At 35.8% G+C, this 21,129-nt stretch overlaps 1 long non-coding RNA gene across 3 annotated transcripts in view; it reads right to left on the bottom strand.

Moving 5' to 3' along the window:
* Positions 1–605: 605 nt before the first annotated feature.
* LOC140244516 (uncharacterized) overlaps positions 606–21,129 on the bottom strand; it is a 61,407-nt gene continuing 40,883 nt past the window's right edge. The window contains exons 1-4 of one of the 3 annotated variants that reach the window (XR_011902281.1): positions 4,351–4,450; positions 4,067–4,240; positions 3,400–3,554; positions 606–1,039 (exon numbers count right to left, since the gene is read on the bottom strand). This is a non-coding gene — a long non-coding RNA (uncharacterized lncRNA). Of the gene's footprint in view, positions 1,040–3,399; positions 3,555–4,066; positions 4,451–21,129 lie in introns of those variants that run through there. The other 2 variants (XR_011902280.1, XR_011902279.1) reach the window with 2 other exon arrangements.

Genomic DNA, 21,129 nt, shown 5'->3' with positions numbered 1-21,129 from the left:
CTGTCAATACCAGCAATGTATTTTTACACACAAATTTTCGGACGACTTGCCCTCTATCAGCTGTTCTTGATAAAGGAAATCAAGAACACTTGATAAACGAGTCGCCCGAAAATTAGTGTGTCAAAATAAATTGTTGGTATTGACAGCATGAGCTTGAGTTCTGTTCTATGTTTTATATTATTGCACCAACACGTGGACTACTAACTCAATATATCTATATATATATCTACATATATCTATATGTATATACATAATAATCTTATATATCATAAAACGTATACGCAACATCAGCTGAAGATGCCAAAATATGAATATGCTATCAACGTTTCACACCAATAGTAAATCTTGCCGATTCGTCAACACTGGACAAAGGACGAGGTAGTGCCGATGTTAATATCAATGACGCCTTGTCAGTGGTCTTGAAATTTTTAGTTTTGAGGTTATTTGGGATGATGAATTCTATAACTTAGAAATCCGTCTACTTGTTCTATTCATTTGTGAGACGAATCAAAGGAAAACGAAACTATATCACCAGCTCTGTCACCCGTAAGTGAGTCTTTCTATGAAGGCAAAGTTGTAAGATTGACAAAGTAAACATATAAGTCGTGCAAAATGAAAGATAATTCTTTATTTCAGAGTGAATGCAATATTTACAAAATTATTAACAGCAGATATTTACATCATTGCTGACTAACAGGCAGGTAATGTGGCCCGAAACATTTCCTAAACATATTGGATACAGCAACCTGTCCTTTTATCTATTAGTAGCAATGTCGCCTTGAATGATAAAAGTTTTTTTTATCTCCTTCATAATCATTTCAAGTGTAGTCCGTATGTCGTGTTGCTAGATTTTAGTTGTGTCGTAGCTCATTTACCAGTCTGTTATAGTTCAAGAGAATGTTTGATGCTGTTGTCGCATATTCCACAATCCCCACCAGAGTCATCGGTTGCTGCTTCTGCCGCGGTCGAGCTGGTTGTAGAAATGCACAAGCAGGATTTGAGTTGTTTACCATTTTTCACTTGCCAGTTGCGCTTGTTTCTGTTAATGAGGACGAAAGGCGGAGAAAGAGAGAGCAAAAGAAACAATTTAGGGAGGCTCTGTCTGTAAAAGTGTGCTGATGCTCTGCTCATAGAATTACCTAAAAATAAAGCGTTAGCCACCTGATATTTTGCAGCGATGTTTCAGCCAATACCTGATATTAGATATCTTGACGTTTTACTTTCAAATTGAGCAAAAGTCACAACAATGATTACAGAGAAGTCACGTTTACTCATGTTCATAATTATTACAATAAGCTTCAAAGAACTGGCTATTAAAATGAATTGAAAATAGGCCACAAAAAAAGAACAGTTGAATTGAGATGGTATTAACCTTTATGTTGTGTTACATTCGAATTTCAACTATTTTCTTATCTAAATGTTCTCATAAAGGGCAGTATAAGTATTGGATTGAGAAACAAAACGTAAAATAATAAAAATACTATCGCGTTCAAAATTCAAATACGCTGTAAACATTGAGATCAGGCCAATGTGAAGAAGCAAGAGGAATACGGATTTTTTTTTTCTTATAATTATAAAGTACGCTGTAGGTTGCTATCAAATATTTGGTGATATCTATTGACACCAAGAACAATGTTTGGAATAGTGCAAGTCAGCACTGAACTCTTCGTATTAGTATTGTTCGTGAAACATGTCTCCTTAGTAATAAAGCACGTTCTCTTTTTTTTTTTTTTTTGTTGTTGAAAGCAGGAGTCTAATACTATACTCAATGATGACGACACTTGCTTGGTTTTTAGCTAAGTACCCACAGGAGAGGAAGTGACAGTGCACCTGCCGGTCTAATTATCTCTTGATAGTAATCTGGCCTGATGTCGATTTGCATCAAGACATACGTCAGTATTCTAACCAACACTAAAATGTGAGTGTGCATAATGGTAAAATGTGTCTAGGTGTGATGTGTGATTGAGTGTGTCTGGGTGTGTGTGTTTAATGATACAAGTTGGAATGTGTGTGCGTGTGTCTTGTGATGTATTGTGTACAGAAAATGTAACTCAAGGGGAAAGATAACAATATGATCGTAGTAATTTTGTGCATAACTTAATCAGCATGTACCATTAGGTGCATCGGCCAATCACAGTTATGGCTAGAGAAGTTAAATTGGAATTAAAAGGACACGTTTCTTAAACGTCTTTGCCAGGTTGTTTGTATGTCATTTTATCTGTTTATTGCCGCATATTTGCTTGTCATCCTTTCAGACTATGTATTATGCACAATAAAAAGCAACAAGCTGAGAGGTTACTTTCAGCAGGATAAGGAGAATTACAGTCAACCTCGCATGACACGGCGTCAGATAAATTTAATATATTTATCTCAATGCATAATGAATTTTCCTCTTTCCTTGTGTATTTCCTCTTAAAAACATGCTTTAGTTCAGATAAAGTACTCAAAGCTCAATTGTTCCCAGTCCCATCTTTACTTGTTGTTTCTCCTTAAACGTTACTCGTTGCATAATTCCAAACATAGATAAGCCATACCTCGACAACCAAATACTAGGATAAAGCATAATGTGGGTGCCAAAGATAGCGTCTTAATTATATTTCCTTATAAACTTGACCGGAAGTACTTCGTGATCAAAATGACTTTATGTCCCACACAATACACCAAATGAAGAAAAGATAACCTTACATCAACATAATGTATTCAAAGCACTGGAAGAGGGAGCCTTAATTCCTTCCTCCACTTGATACATTAAAGTACGTGTGACGAGCACTTGTACATGTAGTATACTACAAACGCGTATCGTGTAGGGCCCAAGCACAGACACAGTTAGCACGCATATCCTGCCATTCTTACATTCGTTTCTTCTTATTATTCTTTTGTGATGACAAATCTTTCACCAGAAAAAAAAAAACAAAATACATTGAGGAAGGCTGTCAATTTCTATCCCACTTAATAAGATATATTCTAATTACACATCTACAACAAACAGGCACACATTTGGCATTACACAGCTTTTCACACAATGATTCAAAAGTCCAACGTCAAATAAGTCCAGCGATATCGACATGTACAGAAGGCAAAGATTATTTGTATCAAGCCATTCTCTTACGGTTTAAGATAAGAAAGTGCATTGCTCTAGCATCGAGTAATCACATGCGGGGTGAATCTATCTTGTGTAACTTTTGAAGATACAGTACCACGCAAAGCAATAGATGTATATAAACACGTTGATGTGTGTTCACAGTACAAGATGTATGTGTATTTTAGGTTGCATTTGTACACTTTTGTACACTTGCATACTACATTTGTATATTTTTGTTGCAAATCTATCTTGTCGTGTAATAGATCAAAGAGAAACAGTATTTGACCTTGGGACGGAGACAGTAAAAATGCACTCACCTTTCTTTGGTCTTTTCCTCTTCACTTCGTTGGCGACAGGAGACGTCATGGTCTGCGCAGCCCACAGTTCTGGGTCGCTACCAGGCGGAATTCCCGGCGTCGGCACGGACTGTTGCTGCGTCGTTCTGTCGTCTTCTCCCGTTGCCATGTCGACACTGCATTAATGGTGTTCAACGAGTCTTAATAAATCCAACTGATGTCAAAGGTCACAAACGGCTGCTATATCAAAACTGAAAAGACCCCCAATCTATTCATTAACATATCGGCGGTGTTAACAGGGCTCGTGATAGGCCCCCTGCAAAGTTACTTTGTGTTGAAGAGTCCTTCTTGCAGTACACATGATTTGCCCTGGATTTTGTGTTCAGTCGTTACGTTACATATGAATATCAATGGGATAAATTCTTTCTTTTCGATTTGGTTTTCAGTCACTACCCCATAATAAACGAATTGAATAACACTGGCATGTGAGTTTGTCATATACCAGAGAAACGAACACGCCCTAGCCTAGAAATTAACGAACCACAGAATTATTGAGGGATAATAAAAATGTAGGTATATAGTATTTGTTCAATAATATTCGTGCCGTACCAAAGTGTGGACGTTTCAGCACTTCTTCTTCAACATAAGACGCTACAACAAGGTGCAAAGGGAAACTAAAATTACTCACCCAATGTTCGGATTGCCTTCCGTAAAGTATAGTAGCGTCAACAATGAAGTATTGGCGCAGCACTGGCGTATCGCTGTTCTGTCACTGGAGGCTCGGCGGCTGTATTGGTGTCATTGGAGGGGCGTTGCTGCAGTCGTGCAGTACTGGGCCCGTTTGCTGCCACGTCGCAAAGCTCTAACGGAGAAACAAAGCATATCACGAATCAATGATGTTGTATACCCTCCCTCTCTCTTTTTTTTTGCGTGCCCCTTCTTTGTCTCTCTCTCTTTTTTTTTTCGGTTTACCTATACCAACCATGTAGATTTGTATGCTTGGAAACTAAAGACTGGCGCCTAGTACATGCAGGAATTGTAAATGATATTTCCCAGTTTTCAATGTTTGCCTTGTCACGGTCCCAGACACTTGCGAAAGCGTTGTTATTTTGAACTTTAGTGGGCGGAGAGGTCAAGTGATTGTGGTGTCAATGTATGAAAATTTACACAAAAATATTTATAGTGATTTGATTAAGATGATGAATATTAAGATGAGTGTAACTTGGCTGACATGACCAAATACGGTAAAAGAATGTTTCGTCGTCGTATTACGCTCTCCTTCTAAACGTGATGTAGTCTCTTTTCAGTACAAAAATATAATCGAGCTAAACGAAAATCTCTAGGACGCATCATTTTGTATGTGATAGCATCGGCTTGGTATCACCATGATTCGAAAGAGCGCCATAGCTGAAGCCTAGAGAGTTGTCGTTAAGGGGTATGTTGGAGTACCTGTTACGACATTTTTGCTTCCTCTGTTATGTGGGAATCCCATATCTGTTTACAACATGCTATTGCATTGAGTCATAAGACCCCCCAATTCTGTTTCTCTTTGTGCAATCTGTTTCTTATCATCGATTTCCCCACGAATAGAAGTTAAGATCAATGCACCAACAACAGCATGAGAACATAACAACATGTAGGCCTACACACATAATATACACTCGCAGAAACAGAAGTATACACATAAAAAACTATGCTTTAGAATTTTACCCACGACCCTCTTTGAATATGGTATGAATTCGGAAGCTGGAAATACATTGATTTGCTCAAAGGGGAAAAGTGATAATGAGAAACACATACACAAACTGGACAAGAAATTATGTTTCTCTTCTTTTCAAAAATAGAATAAAAGAAAGGGTTGACATGTCAGTGGATTACAGAGCAGAAATATCAAAATCATGTGAAAATCATATAAAAGTAATTGATTTAAATGATTTAGTTTTCCGAACGAAAATGTAAGACTGCACTCTATCGCTTGATGCTTGACACCAAGGATCAAACATTTGTTATCAAACCATTGTTAATACTAGCTATATGCGTTATCTATATTAAAAAAAAGTAAAAGTACATGCAGAAGACAAGTCTAACATCAAAATCTGCACCAAGGGTGTTTGTAAATACGAAAGTCGTCGTTTGCTAACCGAAATTTCGACTATTGCAGTAAAACCTATTGGAAAAGAAAAATACACTTCATCATATGTTTGTACAGGTTTTTGACTTACAGTGAGCTTTACATCACTTTCTTCATTAAAAGCACTGCAATGATTTGTCTTTCAAAACGAATAACATTTACAACTTCATAAATTTTATATTATTTTTATCAAATTTCTCAGTATGGGATTAGAATTCAAAATTATGATAACGCCTTGGTTGTTTTCCGACGATCTGAAGACGACCCCTGAGTCTAATCGTAGTACGTGTAAATGTTGATATGCGCTAGGAGAAATTAGATCTCATCTCTTTCTTTCTCTCTCTCTCTCTCTCTCTCTCTCTCACTTGTTTCTCTTTCTCCCAAAGCATAAGTCATTCATCCATGGTATGAGTTCATCATTTTGTACAATATTGGTAGAACTATTAAAATAGTAGTCAATGATTAAACAAGAAATCGTCATCTAGAAGACAGGTGAAAAATTTTCGGCATGGATGATCAAACGAAGACACGCACTCATCAGCAGAAGGTCACAGCTTTGGACTTTTTTTGTATAGTTTTTGTATAATTTTTGGTTGCTATGCATAAAGATAACTTTCTTCTAATAGACAAGATATAATAGTCCTGGCTCTTCGAAGGAAAAAGAAAATAAAGTGAAGGTATTAGGCTTTAAAACTGATTGGAAATACCAATAAAAAAAGTAACAGGGACACTTCGAACGCAGGGAGCCTTTTGACAGTGGTTTTGTTGAGCATAATTTGTTGCAATTCTTGTATGATACATTATCTTTTATTTTAGAAGTGGTAATAAGGGAGAAGTAGGGACTCTCTCATTAACAACCATATGGAATTGTTAATAATCATTTCTGATCTGATTGTTGAACGCAGCATGTAAAAAAACCTTTAGCTTGATGCATGACACCAACAGTCAAAGAGCTATCAAACCAGTTTAAAAACGAAACTCTATGTACTGTCTCTTTCAAAACCGGTAAATATACATAAAGAGGCAAATTTAAGATTATATCTGCACCAATTAATGTTTGCTTACAGAGAAATCTGCTTTAGACAACCTGAAATCACAACTCTTGCAGTAAAGCATGTAGGAAGTGCTAATCATTCTTTGCCATTTGTTTCTACAGGTTAATGACTTACAATGAGCTTCACAACCACTTCTTCATTGAAGAAGTGACATTAACCTAGCTTCCAAAGTGGGATACTTGAAGAACTTTATTCCTCATATATTGGTGTTTTACAAACTGTAAGTATGACATCAGCATACAAAATTATGTTAACGCATTGTTTTTTTTTTCCGGAGATTTCAAGGCGGCCCCTGAGAATGTAACCTCGTAGCAGTGGTGACATGTGCTGGGAGAAAATTGACATCTAATTGTTTTTTTTTTTTTCTCTCTATTGCTTTCTCCCAAAGCACAAGTCTAATATCCATGGTGAGACTTCGTCATTTTGTATAATATTGGTAGAGATGTAAGAACGATAGTCAAAAGTAAAGAAAAAAAATCTTCTAGAACACAGGTGAAAATTAATCGGCAAGAATCATCAGAAATAGACATGCATTAATCAACAGTAGGTCGCTGTGTACCAGTGAGTCTTGATATGTGCAAATGTTAACGGTTGTGCATAGATGTTGCTGGTGGTAGGAAGGAAGATAAGTTCCTTGCGAGAGACAAGGTATAACAGTGTAAGTCATAGCTCATCATCGTTTGCTCATCTTGCTTCTGAGAAGGAAAAGGAAAACATCGCGAGTGGATGATGAATATGTCTAATTGATATATGATGAATATATCAACCGAAAAATAAATGTACTGAACATAATTTTTAACAAAAATAAGCATAATGAGATAATGCATCTCTCGTCTTATGATCATACTTATTGCAAGGCAGAACCCCCTCGTTAACTTTCTTTATAAATAAAAGAGAAACAAGGGAAAACGTGGCAAAATTCATGATTAAATACGAGACCCTAATCATAAGATTTTCCTATCTTCTTTCCCTATCCTACCTTTCTGCCGACCGAATTCGTTGATTAATACGTCATGACAAGCTTTAACAGAAACAGTAACCTGCAAACTGGAAGGAGTAAAACATGAAAATAACGAATTGCTTCCGAAATTGATCGGTATAACAGACGTTTGCTCGACAGAAGCGCAATAGTGTTTACTGTAATTATTTCTGGAAATTCAATTATACGTTTAATGACTGCGTCCTATGAACTTTTAAGTTGCCTGGGCTGCTGTATTTTTTGTTGTTATCTGTGTTTAAACTGAAAATACTAGCATTAGTCTTACACGCTGTAACAATGAAACGGACGTTCTAGAAGCGACATTCCGGAGAAACTAATACAGACACAACGGAATGACGGAATTGATCGGATTAACGAGCCTTCAAAATTAAAACGATCCTTCGGATTAACAAACTGTACCATTCATCATTGTGTAATGCATTTTTTTGCTGGGTGACGATCTGAAGGCGACCCCTTAAAGTTTAACCATAATATGTCGTGACATATGCTAGGTGGAAATCGACCTCTATCTCTTGCAATATAAGTTATATGTCGTTCTAAGCATCAGTCTAATATCAATGGTGTGACGTTGCCATTTTGTATAATATTGATAGATATGCGAACGATATCAAAAACAAACAAACAAACAAACAAACATACAAACAAACATACAATCAAACAAATCTATCCTCGAGAACACAGGTGATGCTCATCCACAGAAGACCGCTGTGTACTAATGAGTGTTGATAACCATGAGCAAAGACCACGATTCTGTATGGTCTTTCGCTTGTGTGTAGGAAGGCGGGATAGGTTCCTTTTAAGAGGCAAGGCATAATAGTCTCACCGAAAGCAAAAAAAAAAGGCAGAAAATAAGCGAGTTGTCAAATATTTATGAATTTATCAGTAAGAAAAAAAAAGTAGAAAAGATTATGAATTTTAATCAATTTCATACGAAGACAAAACCTTCATAATTATTGTAAAGAGAGAAGTAAAGAAAAACATAACACAATCAATGGTCAAACACCAGTAAGAAGACATATAATACAAGATATCCCTATTTTCTTTTCCTTAGATTGTTTTTTGTGGTATTCATTGATTGTTACGTCATGACACACCTTATCAAAGTAGGACTGTTAAAAAATTGAAGAAGTTAAACTTGTAAACATAGCAAATTACTTTCGATTGATATTGATGTGTGTAATTGATATATGTAATAACATTGAAACATTATGGCTACATCCTTTAAACCCGATGCTAGTCCTCTTTCATTTTGCCTAAGTCTGAATAAATATGATAAATAGAGGAGGTATTCATTGAGGCACAGTCCTTGTCAATCCCATGAAATTATATTCATTTTTCATTACATTATATTTCTTGTCTCTAAAAAAAGACGTAAGACTAAAGCTAAATTCGACTCATGTCACCAAGCATAGTATACTAGCATAAGACATTGTGAACAAATCAGTATCCCTAAATTACTGTATGTCTTATTTCTAGAAACAGTATGTAAGTATACTTATAGAAAGCATGTCTACAATTAAATCTGCATCAAAGATATTTGCCACGAGTGAACTCATTAATGATAGACTTATTGATCACTGTAATGGCGATAAAACCACAGTAATCTGAATGTATTCTTTGCCATTTGTTTCTACGGGGTTATGATTTAGAATAAACTTTACAGCCATCTCTTCATTTCAGTCTCTACTTCAATTTGCCTTCCAAAATGAATAACTTTACCAACTTTATAGATCACATATTGTTTTTGTCCAAACTCCTAATTTGACATTAGAATTCAAAATTATGTCAACACATTGGTTGTTATTCGACGTACTGGAGACGATCCCTGAGTGTAAGCACATCATGACCCTTGACGACGTGGACATGGTGATACATGTGATAGGCGAAAATCGATCTGTATATATCCTTTTCATGCTCCTTGTCTTTTTGTCATTTGGAATAATGCTTGTTGAAATATCTAAATGGATTTAATTCCCGCTGATTATATTGATAGGGGTATTTTCCGTATAACACAGATGAAAATTATTCGACATGATCCACCAAATTGCGACATTTACGCATCAACAGAAGATTACTATAATATGATGTGAATCTTGACATGCCCAAAGTCACATAAAACAGACTGAGCATTATTTGTATTTACAGTTCTTTTTGTTTATCAGGTCACTTGTCCGTGAGAGACAAACTATAATGATTTGTCTCATATTTCATCATCAGCAAATCAGTAAATGATACTACACAAAAATTCACACAGAGACATGGGGATACCATAGGAGCTGCATTTTGCCATAATTTTATAATATATCTCCAGTGCAGATATAGAAAATGATTCACAGTCCTCAGATTTCTTTGATTTTTAAATACATTGGAAAATTTACAAGGAATGTGTTAATTTGTCACGTTAAGATTTAAAAACTATATTTACATTTGTTGTATGCTCTGGTCGTTATCTGACAAACAGGCGAGACATTAGAGTGTAACAATGTCTAGAAGCTTTGTACTGCAAGCGAGAGGCAGTGAAAATTTGTCGGCATTGACAAACACACACACACACACACACACACACACATGCACAGACAAATGACCATTACCGCTGTACACGAGCTCTGCCCAACAACAACAACAACAACAACAACAACAACAACAACAACAACAACAACAACAACAACAACAACAAAACTACAACAACAGCAATAACAAACACAAACGTATCCCAATTGGATATCCCCGCAGTAGTGAGACGTCATACCCGACTTTAATGTAAAGGGAGATCCTATCAGATCAAACGACACAGTGAGTATTGACAGTGGCCTGGTGGTTCTTATAATTATATCACATTTCAAAGAGAACTATCAAAGTTTCAGCGACAATGAACGCTAGATCACCCCCAACACCAGGAATCATCCCAAACCAGCCAGATCTAAAGAAACCGGTAAGTGTTGATACTGCAGCACAATTGCAATAAAAATGCAGCTACATACTGTATTGCTATCTAAAAAAGAAAACAAAAAGAAAAAAGAGTACATTCATGGTGCAAGGAACATTTGCAGCAAATCACAGTTACCAATCTTCGATTCAGTATTTTTTTCTTTTACTTAATACGCAATCGTGATGATGTACAATTGTAAGTGCCATGTTAAGACCAGTGACATTTTAAATTCATCTTACTTAAGTCCGATTCCTTCTTTACATGTTCTTGTGAAAGAAATTAAATATAATTACTTATCACATTACTAATATGTTAAAAAAAAAAAACAATCATTGCTATAGAAAATGCAGAAACTAGTCACATTAATGTGCACGAGGAAACTAACCCGACTTTCTCATAGATATTACATATACTGCAAATACATTTAATTCTGTTTTGGGTGTAATTATTAGTCACAATCAAAACTAAAGAAACCATCAATTTCAACAGGTTCCCATTCATGTGCAAATGCAAGATCGACCTGAGAAACCACTTCTAGTCCCACTTGGAATGAGCCAAGAAAATTTCGTTCGCTTGGTTGATGACCACTTCGGAGACTCTCAGAGCCAGATGTATGTAAAGTTCAAAGGTATCCCGCTTAGCGGCACAGCCAATTTGCGTGATGCTGGAATCGAGAAGGATGGCACCGTGCAGGCTTGTCTTCAGACAGATCGTGTTTACTAGTGAGAGTGTGTGTGGCGTTGCTCGGACTAACAACAGCTTCCGGACAAAGGGGGGAGGGGAGGGACATGGAGAAAGCACTTACGGGATAGCAACAACTCTTTATAGAAGGAAACAACAGAAGTGTTAGATTGTATGTTTTGCTTTGTTTTGTTTTTCCATTTTTCGTCTGGTGCGGTTGAGTAACTTTTATTTATGATTGCTCTTATTTTCTTTTGCTTCAATTACATAAGTTTGCTTGTTTTGGCTATTTTGTTATGTACATATACGTGCTATGTACAAAATATTGTATTTTTATTTAGTTGTGTGTTGTTGTTGTTGTTTTTTATTCAATAACGCCGACTCACAGATGAACAGCCATCGCCTGAAGTAATGAACCGTGGTGAAATAAACTAAAATATCACTCAAGGTTACCGACTCCCAAAACAAGAAGTTTAATACACCGTGAAACGTCAGTTTTCGTCTAGAAACACCAGCAGTCCTTTGTTTCTAACTGGGTTTTATACTAAATGTTTAGACTGAAATGTATGAACACGAAAAATCTGACTGAAAATTACTTTGAAAGGATTTGATTTGATTTGATTTGATTTCGTGGTTCCTGCATTGTCGTTGTACATCCATGCACGCATTATGCATGATCATATGTACGCATATTGTTGTTGTTTTATATGAATATATATATATATATATATATATATATATATATATATATATATAGTGAACACTTTGAGCAAAGAAAATGGGTTTTCATCAGGACTCGAACCCGAGACCTCCGGATTTTTTCGCTATTTATAATTTGTTTCTGGTCAGTTTTCCATTTCTTTGTTTCAATATGTATACGTAAGTTGTTTACAGAGTAGTTTTGCATCCACTATTATGGCCTTACAATACGTAACATAACGTATCAGCAATAACAAGAGTTAACATCTGTTCCTCTCTGGAAAAAAAAAAAATGACTGGTGAAGCCATTAACGGGAGAGCATAGAGACAGTAGTTTAAATGATTAATCATTCTCCTGTGTATTTCGTAGATTTTTTTTGTGTTTATTTGTGTGTGTGTATGTGTTACAAGGCTATTGTGAGGAAGTCAAGTAAGAATTAGATAGTGGTACCTGTAAAGTAATTGAAGTAAAGGAGAATATTACATTTTTACCTGAAAAGCTATTGATGTCATCTACTATTAGCTTGAATATTATTGGGTCTAAGAAATCTCACACGTTAGCATTGTCTATGTCTCACTGTTATGTCTATGCGGGTTCGGTATACAAGTATGTATATATCACGTATCCATTGAGAATGATTGAAACCTTCCGATTTATTATTTCCTTTTCAAAATTAACTTTCATTATATCACTTAGAGCGCTTGAAGACTGTAAAATGGTTTAAAAACAAAGGAGAGCCAGGAGATAGCAAGCAGGAAGATATCCTCTTTTGGTAGTGAATTGAGGGGGCAAAATGTAACTTGCGTCGAATTTTTTCGTTTATCATAATTAGATTTTATTTTATTTGCACGTCAATTTAGCAGCTGTATGCAGTTACCAGAATGATAATTAAAAACAAGTACCTGTCTGTCTGTTGTTGTTTTTTTTTTGTTAATGGGAATAATAGTGCCTCTCAGATGATTGATTGACAAATTGCAGAAATGTACAGCTGCAATGGGAGACATTTTGAATTTCGAATTAGGATTTATTTTCTTTTCATCCTTCGCTCATATTTTACGAAAAAAACACAACTACAACAAATACGATACACATCATTTGAAAGACAGGTATTGCTATATAAATAAATGGTAATTTGCAATGGTATATAAACAAACAGATAGCATGTTTTTCTCTTTTTTTTTTTAATGACGGAACCAATACTTAGTTCCATAAAGAATAAGAGCTTGAAATAATTTATGACAAAACCAATTTAAAGCAAACTCGACTGTTTCCCCTTTTCTCAGAAAAAGAATAGGAGAATACTCAATCTAAACGTTAGATAGTTGAATGTTTCCATCCATTCATACAATAATCAGCATTTGCAAAGCAGATTTTGCACTTTTATGATAAGATTCCCTTATCTTGGTGGTTCAGTAAAGAATGAAAGAAAAAAATCTAATAAACTTCTAATATCACCAATCAGAACTCAACTTCAGCTACTTTAATAATTCGTTTAGGTCTTGGTCATCTTCATGTGAAAAAAAACCCACATATAAATAAATGAATATATATATATATATATATATATATATATATATATATATATATATATATATATTCAGTGCGAAAAGAAGAGCAATCGTGGACGTAGCTAGGGTCAACGTGCGTGTTTATTGCCGAGCTTTCGGTCCCGTTAGGACCTTCATCTGATTTAGGTCCTAACGGGACCGAAAGCTCGGCAATAAACACGCACGTTGACCCTAGCTACGTCCACGATTGCTCTTCTTTTCGCACTGAACATAAATAATGAAAGAGCTACACTGTTGCTGTAAATGGTCGAGACCCCTTCTCACAGTCTATATATATATATATATATATATAGAGAGAGAGAGAGAGAGAGAGAAAGAGATACATGTATGTATGCGTACGCGAGTGTATGTTTGTGTTTATCTTTATTTTATGATTCCGAGTTGGCTGACTTGTACTACTTGTACGGCAATAATAGCAATGTCAGATCAGTATTTGGGATATTTCCGTCTTCCGTCAATCATCTTGTTTCATCAACCATACACGCACACATACACACACACCCTGACATAAACGAACTACAAACTTCTAAACAATGTACAATCGTATCTTCGTAAACGAAATGAACGCCAATATCGGCGTTATCAATACACTATTCGATAAGACAGACGCATGTCTTCGGCAGGATTTTGATTATTTTTAGTTCACTACGCTCCAGCATTTCTTTACAAGTCTAGTCTTTGATAAACATGAAATACACTACTAGGAAAAAATGATAATAATTAACTGCTCTTTACCAGTTATTCACAAGGCCATTCAAAACGAATGAATAGTTCAGATGATAATGTTAATCAAGAATTAAAACTTTGAAATTGTCTGGCAACACTTAAACTTAAATGTGAGCAGGCTCACTTTTGCATCAATTGTCCGATTTTGTTCGAATTTTCAGTGATGTGTTCTACTTATGTTGCTGCTTTCACTCAATCCACATTGGTTCTTGGGTTTGGATTCCCTTTAAGCTTTAAACTGATGTATAACTCAATTGAAATGGAATCTCCTATTATCCTAATATTGGAAAGAAAGCACACACTCTGAAAAGTGTGAACCGTGGAAAGAGGCTCTGAACTACAAGGTATATTCAAGCGCTTAATCTTTACCAAACCATGCTAGCTGTGCTATGAATGAAAAAAAAAAAAACAACAACAACAACAACGAAAAATAACAAAACAAAACGAGGATGTTAACCACCGGAGCAACAACAATTAAGAGATTATCGGATTAAGCTGAAATTAAACGCGCTTGGTTAACTAATTCTGTAGATGATTACTGCCAACTTTCAAAGCATCATTTTTCCCGAGGTTATTGGCATTGAAAGTGAAGAGTATGAACAGGGTTTTTAAGAAAATAATGAAAAGAGGACTCTGTGAGAAACACCTAATCACACTAGCATTGTTCAAGAAAAACTGCTAAAAACACAATTCCCTGTTCGTTTTCTGATCCCAAACTTTTAGTATAATAAAGAAGAAGACCCGCTTTTTCAGAAAATATGAAAAAAAAAAACTCAAGATAGGCTGGGTTGACCCATTTCACCTATTTTCAGTCATAACACCCAATCAGTGCGTACGGCTTTTTGTTGGTTTTGTGATGCACGGTCACAATTAATCTACACACACACACAGGGGAAATGCAGGAGAGTTCAGCCTTTTTTTTTTCTATTTTGGGAAATATTTCCTGATTGATCCTTGCTTGTAGTAGGAATTTGTTTCCATATTGAAGTACAACTATGAAGCTGTCTTGTACCCATGAAAAACTGTTTTAGATCAATGCCTAATTAGTAAACAAAAACGAACAACAACTTTTCTTTGAAAAAAAAAAAAAGAAATCAAGTGGCTCAACACTCCCGCAGTGTGAGGAAAGTTGAGCCATGTCTTCGGGAGAGCTGAGCCAGCTTAGGAAGACATGTGCCACTTGTTGGATAGTTGAGCCATGATGTAAACAGATGCAGATGAATTTAAAAAATGGGCTTACAAGTAGCCAGAAATGAATCTTAACTAACAGAATTGATTTTATTTTACATTCAAGTATATGAACATCTGGAAATTTAAAGGACAAGTCCACCTTCATTAACATAAGGGTTGAGAGAATGTAGCAATATTAGCAGAACATATCATTGAAAGTTTGAGGAAAATCGAACAATCCGTTCAAAAGTTATGAATTTTTGAAGTTTTTGTGCAGTCACCGCTGGATGAGAAGACTACTGCAGTGTATGATGTCACATGCGTACAACAATAAGGAAAATATAAAGAGAATTTCACAAAATTTCTCTTTTTTTGAAAAAAAGTACACATTCCCTTGACTCGTTACTGACATATGCTATGGGTAATATTATTCCCATTGCCTTTATAAAGAGGCAAGTCAAGTGCTCTTTTATTATGAGAAAAAAGTGAAAATATGTTGAATTTCCTTTACATTTTCTTTATACTGTTGTCCTCATATGACATCACGAGCCTTAGTAGTCTCCTCATCCAGCGGTTCCAACACAAAAGTTTTAAAGATTCATAACATTTGCATCGATTGTCCAATTTTCCTCAAACTTTCTCTGATGTGTTCTACTAATATTGCTGCATTCTCTTAATCCTTATGTTAATGAAGGTGAACTTGTCTTTTAAGGAGTTCAAACAGTCATTATATGCACTTTATGAACACCCCTCATAAAATCACTCGTATTACATTGAAGTTTTGCTCATTGACATTTTGCAATGGGACTTCTTTACTCATCACCTTCCCATGTCTGAGATGGAATAACCCCTTGCATAATGAAGCAAAATAAAAGCAAGCTACTCATCGAAACTGCTTCGTGACTTTTAGAAAGTAACAAGGCATCATTATTTTACAAACATACTAAAGTAATTGATAGAAGTCTCAAAAGTATTAATCTCTGTAATTCTATTTTCATTTTTCTAAATATCCCATAACAAACCTATGGAGTACATCCGTTAAGCTCCCTAGTTACGTTCTTTGTTCATATTTCTTGTTTCATTTTGTTGGCATGGTGCTCTGAAATAAGATATACAATCACAAAAACGTTTACCTCAATACCAAGGGAATTGAGCCATGCAGTCAAAGGAGACTTTGAGCCACAGTCTCTCCTCTGCCTGCATGGCTCAACTATCCTGAAGGTGGCAGGTTTAAAATTTCCCTACCAATATCGAAATTAGCAAATAAAAAAATCCATCAAATTTATCAAATGAAAGACTACGATGGGAACTACATAACAATCACTGACTATACAGTTGCTGCCATGTGAGTAATAGAAAGGTTTAATACGTGACACTAAAGAATTCACTTTTTGCTGTCTTTCGATATTTTTTTGTGACCTGTGTCTTTGTTTTGTTGTACAACCTAGTTTGCTCGCTTGTGCCAGAGTGACAGCGATGTCAAGCACTTCCAACAGAGGATACAAGTGGTTGCACCTGTGAATTTTAATACAAGTTTGAGGCGGTAGCTCAACTCTCCTTATGACTCTACTCGCCTGCATCTTCCCCATTGGTGTTGATTTTAAGAAATAACGTTGAAAGCTTCAGGAAGGACAATTGTAAAAAAAAAAAATGATGTAATCTAATATGGAAATAAATCATAAACATGTTATTTTTTAAACATCTTTCGATGACTGCCACATCAGCCATTTCAATAAAGATAGCATACAAATGTTTACTAACAAGAGCATGGATAATCTTCACGTGATTTTCCAAAACAATCCTGGCAAACAAGAAGCAATATCATTATAATCATCTTATATAGAACCAAGAACCAAGGCAGTCCTAGCATCCAAGTAATGAAATAAGGGGTCGGTAGGAATCGATGCGAGTGGTCCTTCCCCACCGCGTATACGCACATGGCAAGAGGCGGGACGCGTCGTTTTGAACCACGGCAGCGTCAACCAACGTCCGGCTCCATGGGGGAGAAGAGTCTCAGTAACAATACAATGTAAACAACTTCAAAGTAATGAACGTCAAAGTATCCCTCAATTTGCATAGTTATGTGTACTGCGTAGGGTATAAGTTATTCCAAACATATGAAATATTCTTTCAACATGATTCATCTAGTAATTCCATATCACACCGATTTCCTTTGTATGTTTGATATTTAGTGATAACAAATACCTGGTGTCCTAATGATAAACCCTTTGAGTTGCAATCTGACATTTTCCATTTAATTCCCACAAACATTTATATGGGATATCCATGTAAAATGCAGGAGGCGTGCAAAATAAATATCAAACATAAACCCAAATGATGTAAATCAACTTTGGAATAAATGTGAGGGATCGCCGAAGCGATGCAGCTTTTTGTAATATATTTTGAAAGAAGGAAGTTGATTTACATCATTTGGGTTTATGTCAGGTTAATGTGTGTGTGTGTGGCACACATGCACACACTATAGCTTCTGACCACACGAGCAAAGAGAATTAAGGGTTTGGGACGAACACCGATCTAGGGCTTTCAATAGCTCAGTCGGTAGAGCACCGGTCTAGTAATCCGGAGGTCTCGGGTTCGAATCCCGATGAAAACCCATTTTCTTTGCTCAAAGTTTTCGCTATATATATATATATATATATATATATATATATATATATAATAAACATGTTGCGAATTCACGTATTGGCTCCAATATAACGAAGAATCAAGAAGTAAACTAGTAATGCATTATTTCGCCAATAAGAATGAGTTTATTGAACAACTCAAATTTTCGGTGGCCTCCACCTTTTTCAGGAGTCTCGACGGTGAATGTCAATACCAAAACATAAATTGAACATGAAGAGCGCGCACTCATATACACAGAATTGGTTGCTATGAGAGTGCGTACCCTTTACAATGATGTTGCCATGTAGACGCAATGTAGTCAAGGTACCCCGCGCATAAGGAGGAGGAAATTGACATGTTTATTACGTAACAATGGTGTTCAATTACTTTGTATTATCACATGTTATGATATCGACATATATGTACTCATCAACGTACCATAAGCTACAAAATTAGGTTAAAGAGCGCTCCAACAATTGAATTGTTTCATGACTTAAAATACAAAAATCATCGGTAGGAAGAAGTCGGTATAATAATTCCTGTTAAGAAGGTGGAGGCCACCGAAAATTTGAGTTGTTCAATAAACTCATTCTTATTGGCGAAATAATGCATTACTAGTTTATTACTTGATTCTTCGTTATATATATATATATATATATATAAATAAATAGCGAAGAATCAAGAAATAAACTAGTAATGCATTATTTCGCCAATAAGAATGAGTTTATTGAACAACTCAAATTTTCGGTGGCCTCCACCTTCTTCAGGAGTCTCGACGCGGAATGTCAATACCAAAACATAAATTGAACATGAAGAGCGCGCACCCATATACACAGAATTGGTTGCTATGAGAGTGCGTACCCTTTACAATGATGTTGCCATGTAGACGCAATGTAGTCAAGGTACCCCACGCATAAGGAGGAGGACATTGACATGTTTATTACGTAACAATGGTGTTCAATTACTTTGTATTATCACATGTTAAGATATCGACATATGTACTCATCAACGTACCATAAGTTACAAAATTAGGTTAAAGAGCGCTCCAACAATCAAATTGTTTCATGACTTAAAATACAAAAATCATCGGTAGGAAGAAGTTGGTATAATAATTCCTGTTAAGAAACTGATGAAATCGTCAATTACAAAAGCCACAGTTTGGTGGTGTCTCGCTGAAAGCTAAACAGATTTGAACATGCAAGTGTGAAATTGATTGACTCATACAACTGAGTAATAGGATGACAGTGTGAATCCATCTACAGAAAATAATACAAAATAAGAGTAAATTGATTATTAAGATGGAGACATGAAATCATAATATTCGCTATAATTCGTCATAATCTCAGACAGAATAACCAACTAATTTCTCTATCACAACACCAGTGGTAGTGAAACAGTTATCAATTAGAAAGATATTTTGAAAAAAAAAATATCTTATAATCCTCATCATGACTTATTCTTCTCTTTAACGGAAGAATGAGTAACCGTTTAGAATGGATAAATCCCTGTTCAACCCTTCACCTTGAAAGCTCTTACTCTTCACGATTACTCGTAACTCGGCGAGTTTTCTTTCCTCTGCTGATGTGTAGTCTCCCCCGAAAATGCACACTCTGACATCCTTCAATGAGTGGCCGGGGAGGTTGAAGTGTTTGGCAACGGGAAGGTCGTTCCGATTTTTCAGGATGGACGATTTGTGATTATTAAAGCGCATCCGGAATTTGGTGCTGGTCTCACCGATATAGATAGCGTGAGGGCATTGTGCACAATGCCCTCACGCTATCTATATCGGTGAGACCAGCACCAAATTCCGGATGCGCTTTAATAATCACAAATCGTCCATCCTGAAAAATCGGAACGACCTTCCCGTTGCCAAACACTTCAACCTCCCCGGCCACTCATTGAAGGATGTCAGAGTGTGCATTTTCGGGGGAGACTACACATCAGCAGAGGAAAGAAAACTCGCCGAGTTACGAGTAATCGTGAAGAGTAAGAGCTTTCAAGGTGAAGGGTTGAACAGGGATTTATCCATTCTAAACGGTTACTCATTCTTCCGTTAAAGAGAAGAATAAGTCATGATGAGGATTATAAGATATTTTTTTTTTTCAAAATATCTTTCTAATTGATAACTGTTTCACTACCACTGGTGTTGTGATAGAGAAATTAGTTGGTTATTCTGTCTGAGATTATGACGAATTATAGCGAATATTATGATTTCATGTCTCCATCTTAATAATCAATTTACTCTTATTTTGTATTATTTTCTGTAGATGGATTCACACTGTCATCCTATTACTCAGTTGTATGAGTCAATCAATTTCACACTTGCATGTTCAAATCTGTTTAGCTTTCAGCGAGACACCACCAAACTGTGGCTTTTGTAATTGACGATTTCATCAGTTTCTTAACAGGAATTATTATACCAACTTCTTCCTACCGATGATTTTTGTATTTTAAGTCATGAAACAATTTGATTGTTGGAGCGCTCTTTAACCTAATTTTGTAACTTATGGTACGTTGATGAGTACATATGTCGATATCTTAACATGTGATAATACAAAGTAATTGAACACCATTGTTACGTAATAAACATGTCAATGTCCTCCTCCTTATGCGTGGGGTACCTTGACTACATTGCGTCTACATGGCAACATCATTGTAAAGGGTACGCACTCTCATAGCAACCAATTCTGTGTATATGGGTGCGCGCTCTTCATGTTCAATTTATGTTTTGGTATTGACATTCCGCGTCGAGACTCCTGAAGAAGGTGGAGGCCACCGAAAATTTGAGTTGTTCAATAAACTCATTCTTATTGGCGAAATAATGCATTACTAGTTTATTTCTTGATTCTTCGCTATATTGGAGCCAATACGTGAATTCGCAACATATATAAATAAATATATATATATATATATATATATATATATATATATAATATATATATCAGGGAGATATTGTGTATCAGCAATGTCAAGAGTAAAGTATGAGATTGGATCCGAATATACTATAGTACAATTGAAAAGGTTAAGACATAAATTGTCACGAGTCTAGCAAAGGTCGTGTTTCTCAGTCTGTATTAAAGAAAGTAATTAAGTACACCAATAACCTAGAGCGGTATATGGTATTATATGAAATTACTACAAGGAATCGTAATAATCTAGCCTGCAT

The sequence above is a fragment of the Diadema setosum genome, chromosome 21 (genome assembly GCF_964275005.1).
Source record: "Diadema setosum chromosome 21, eeDiaSeto1, whole genome shotgun sequence".
Lineage (NCBI taxonomy): Eukaryota > Metazoa > Echinodermata > Echinoidea > Diadematoida > Diadematidae > Diadema > Diadema setosum.
The sequence above is the reverse complement of the archived record's forward strand: the minus strand, read 5'-3'. Positions and strand labels throughout refer to the sequence as shown.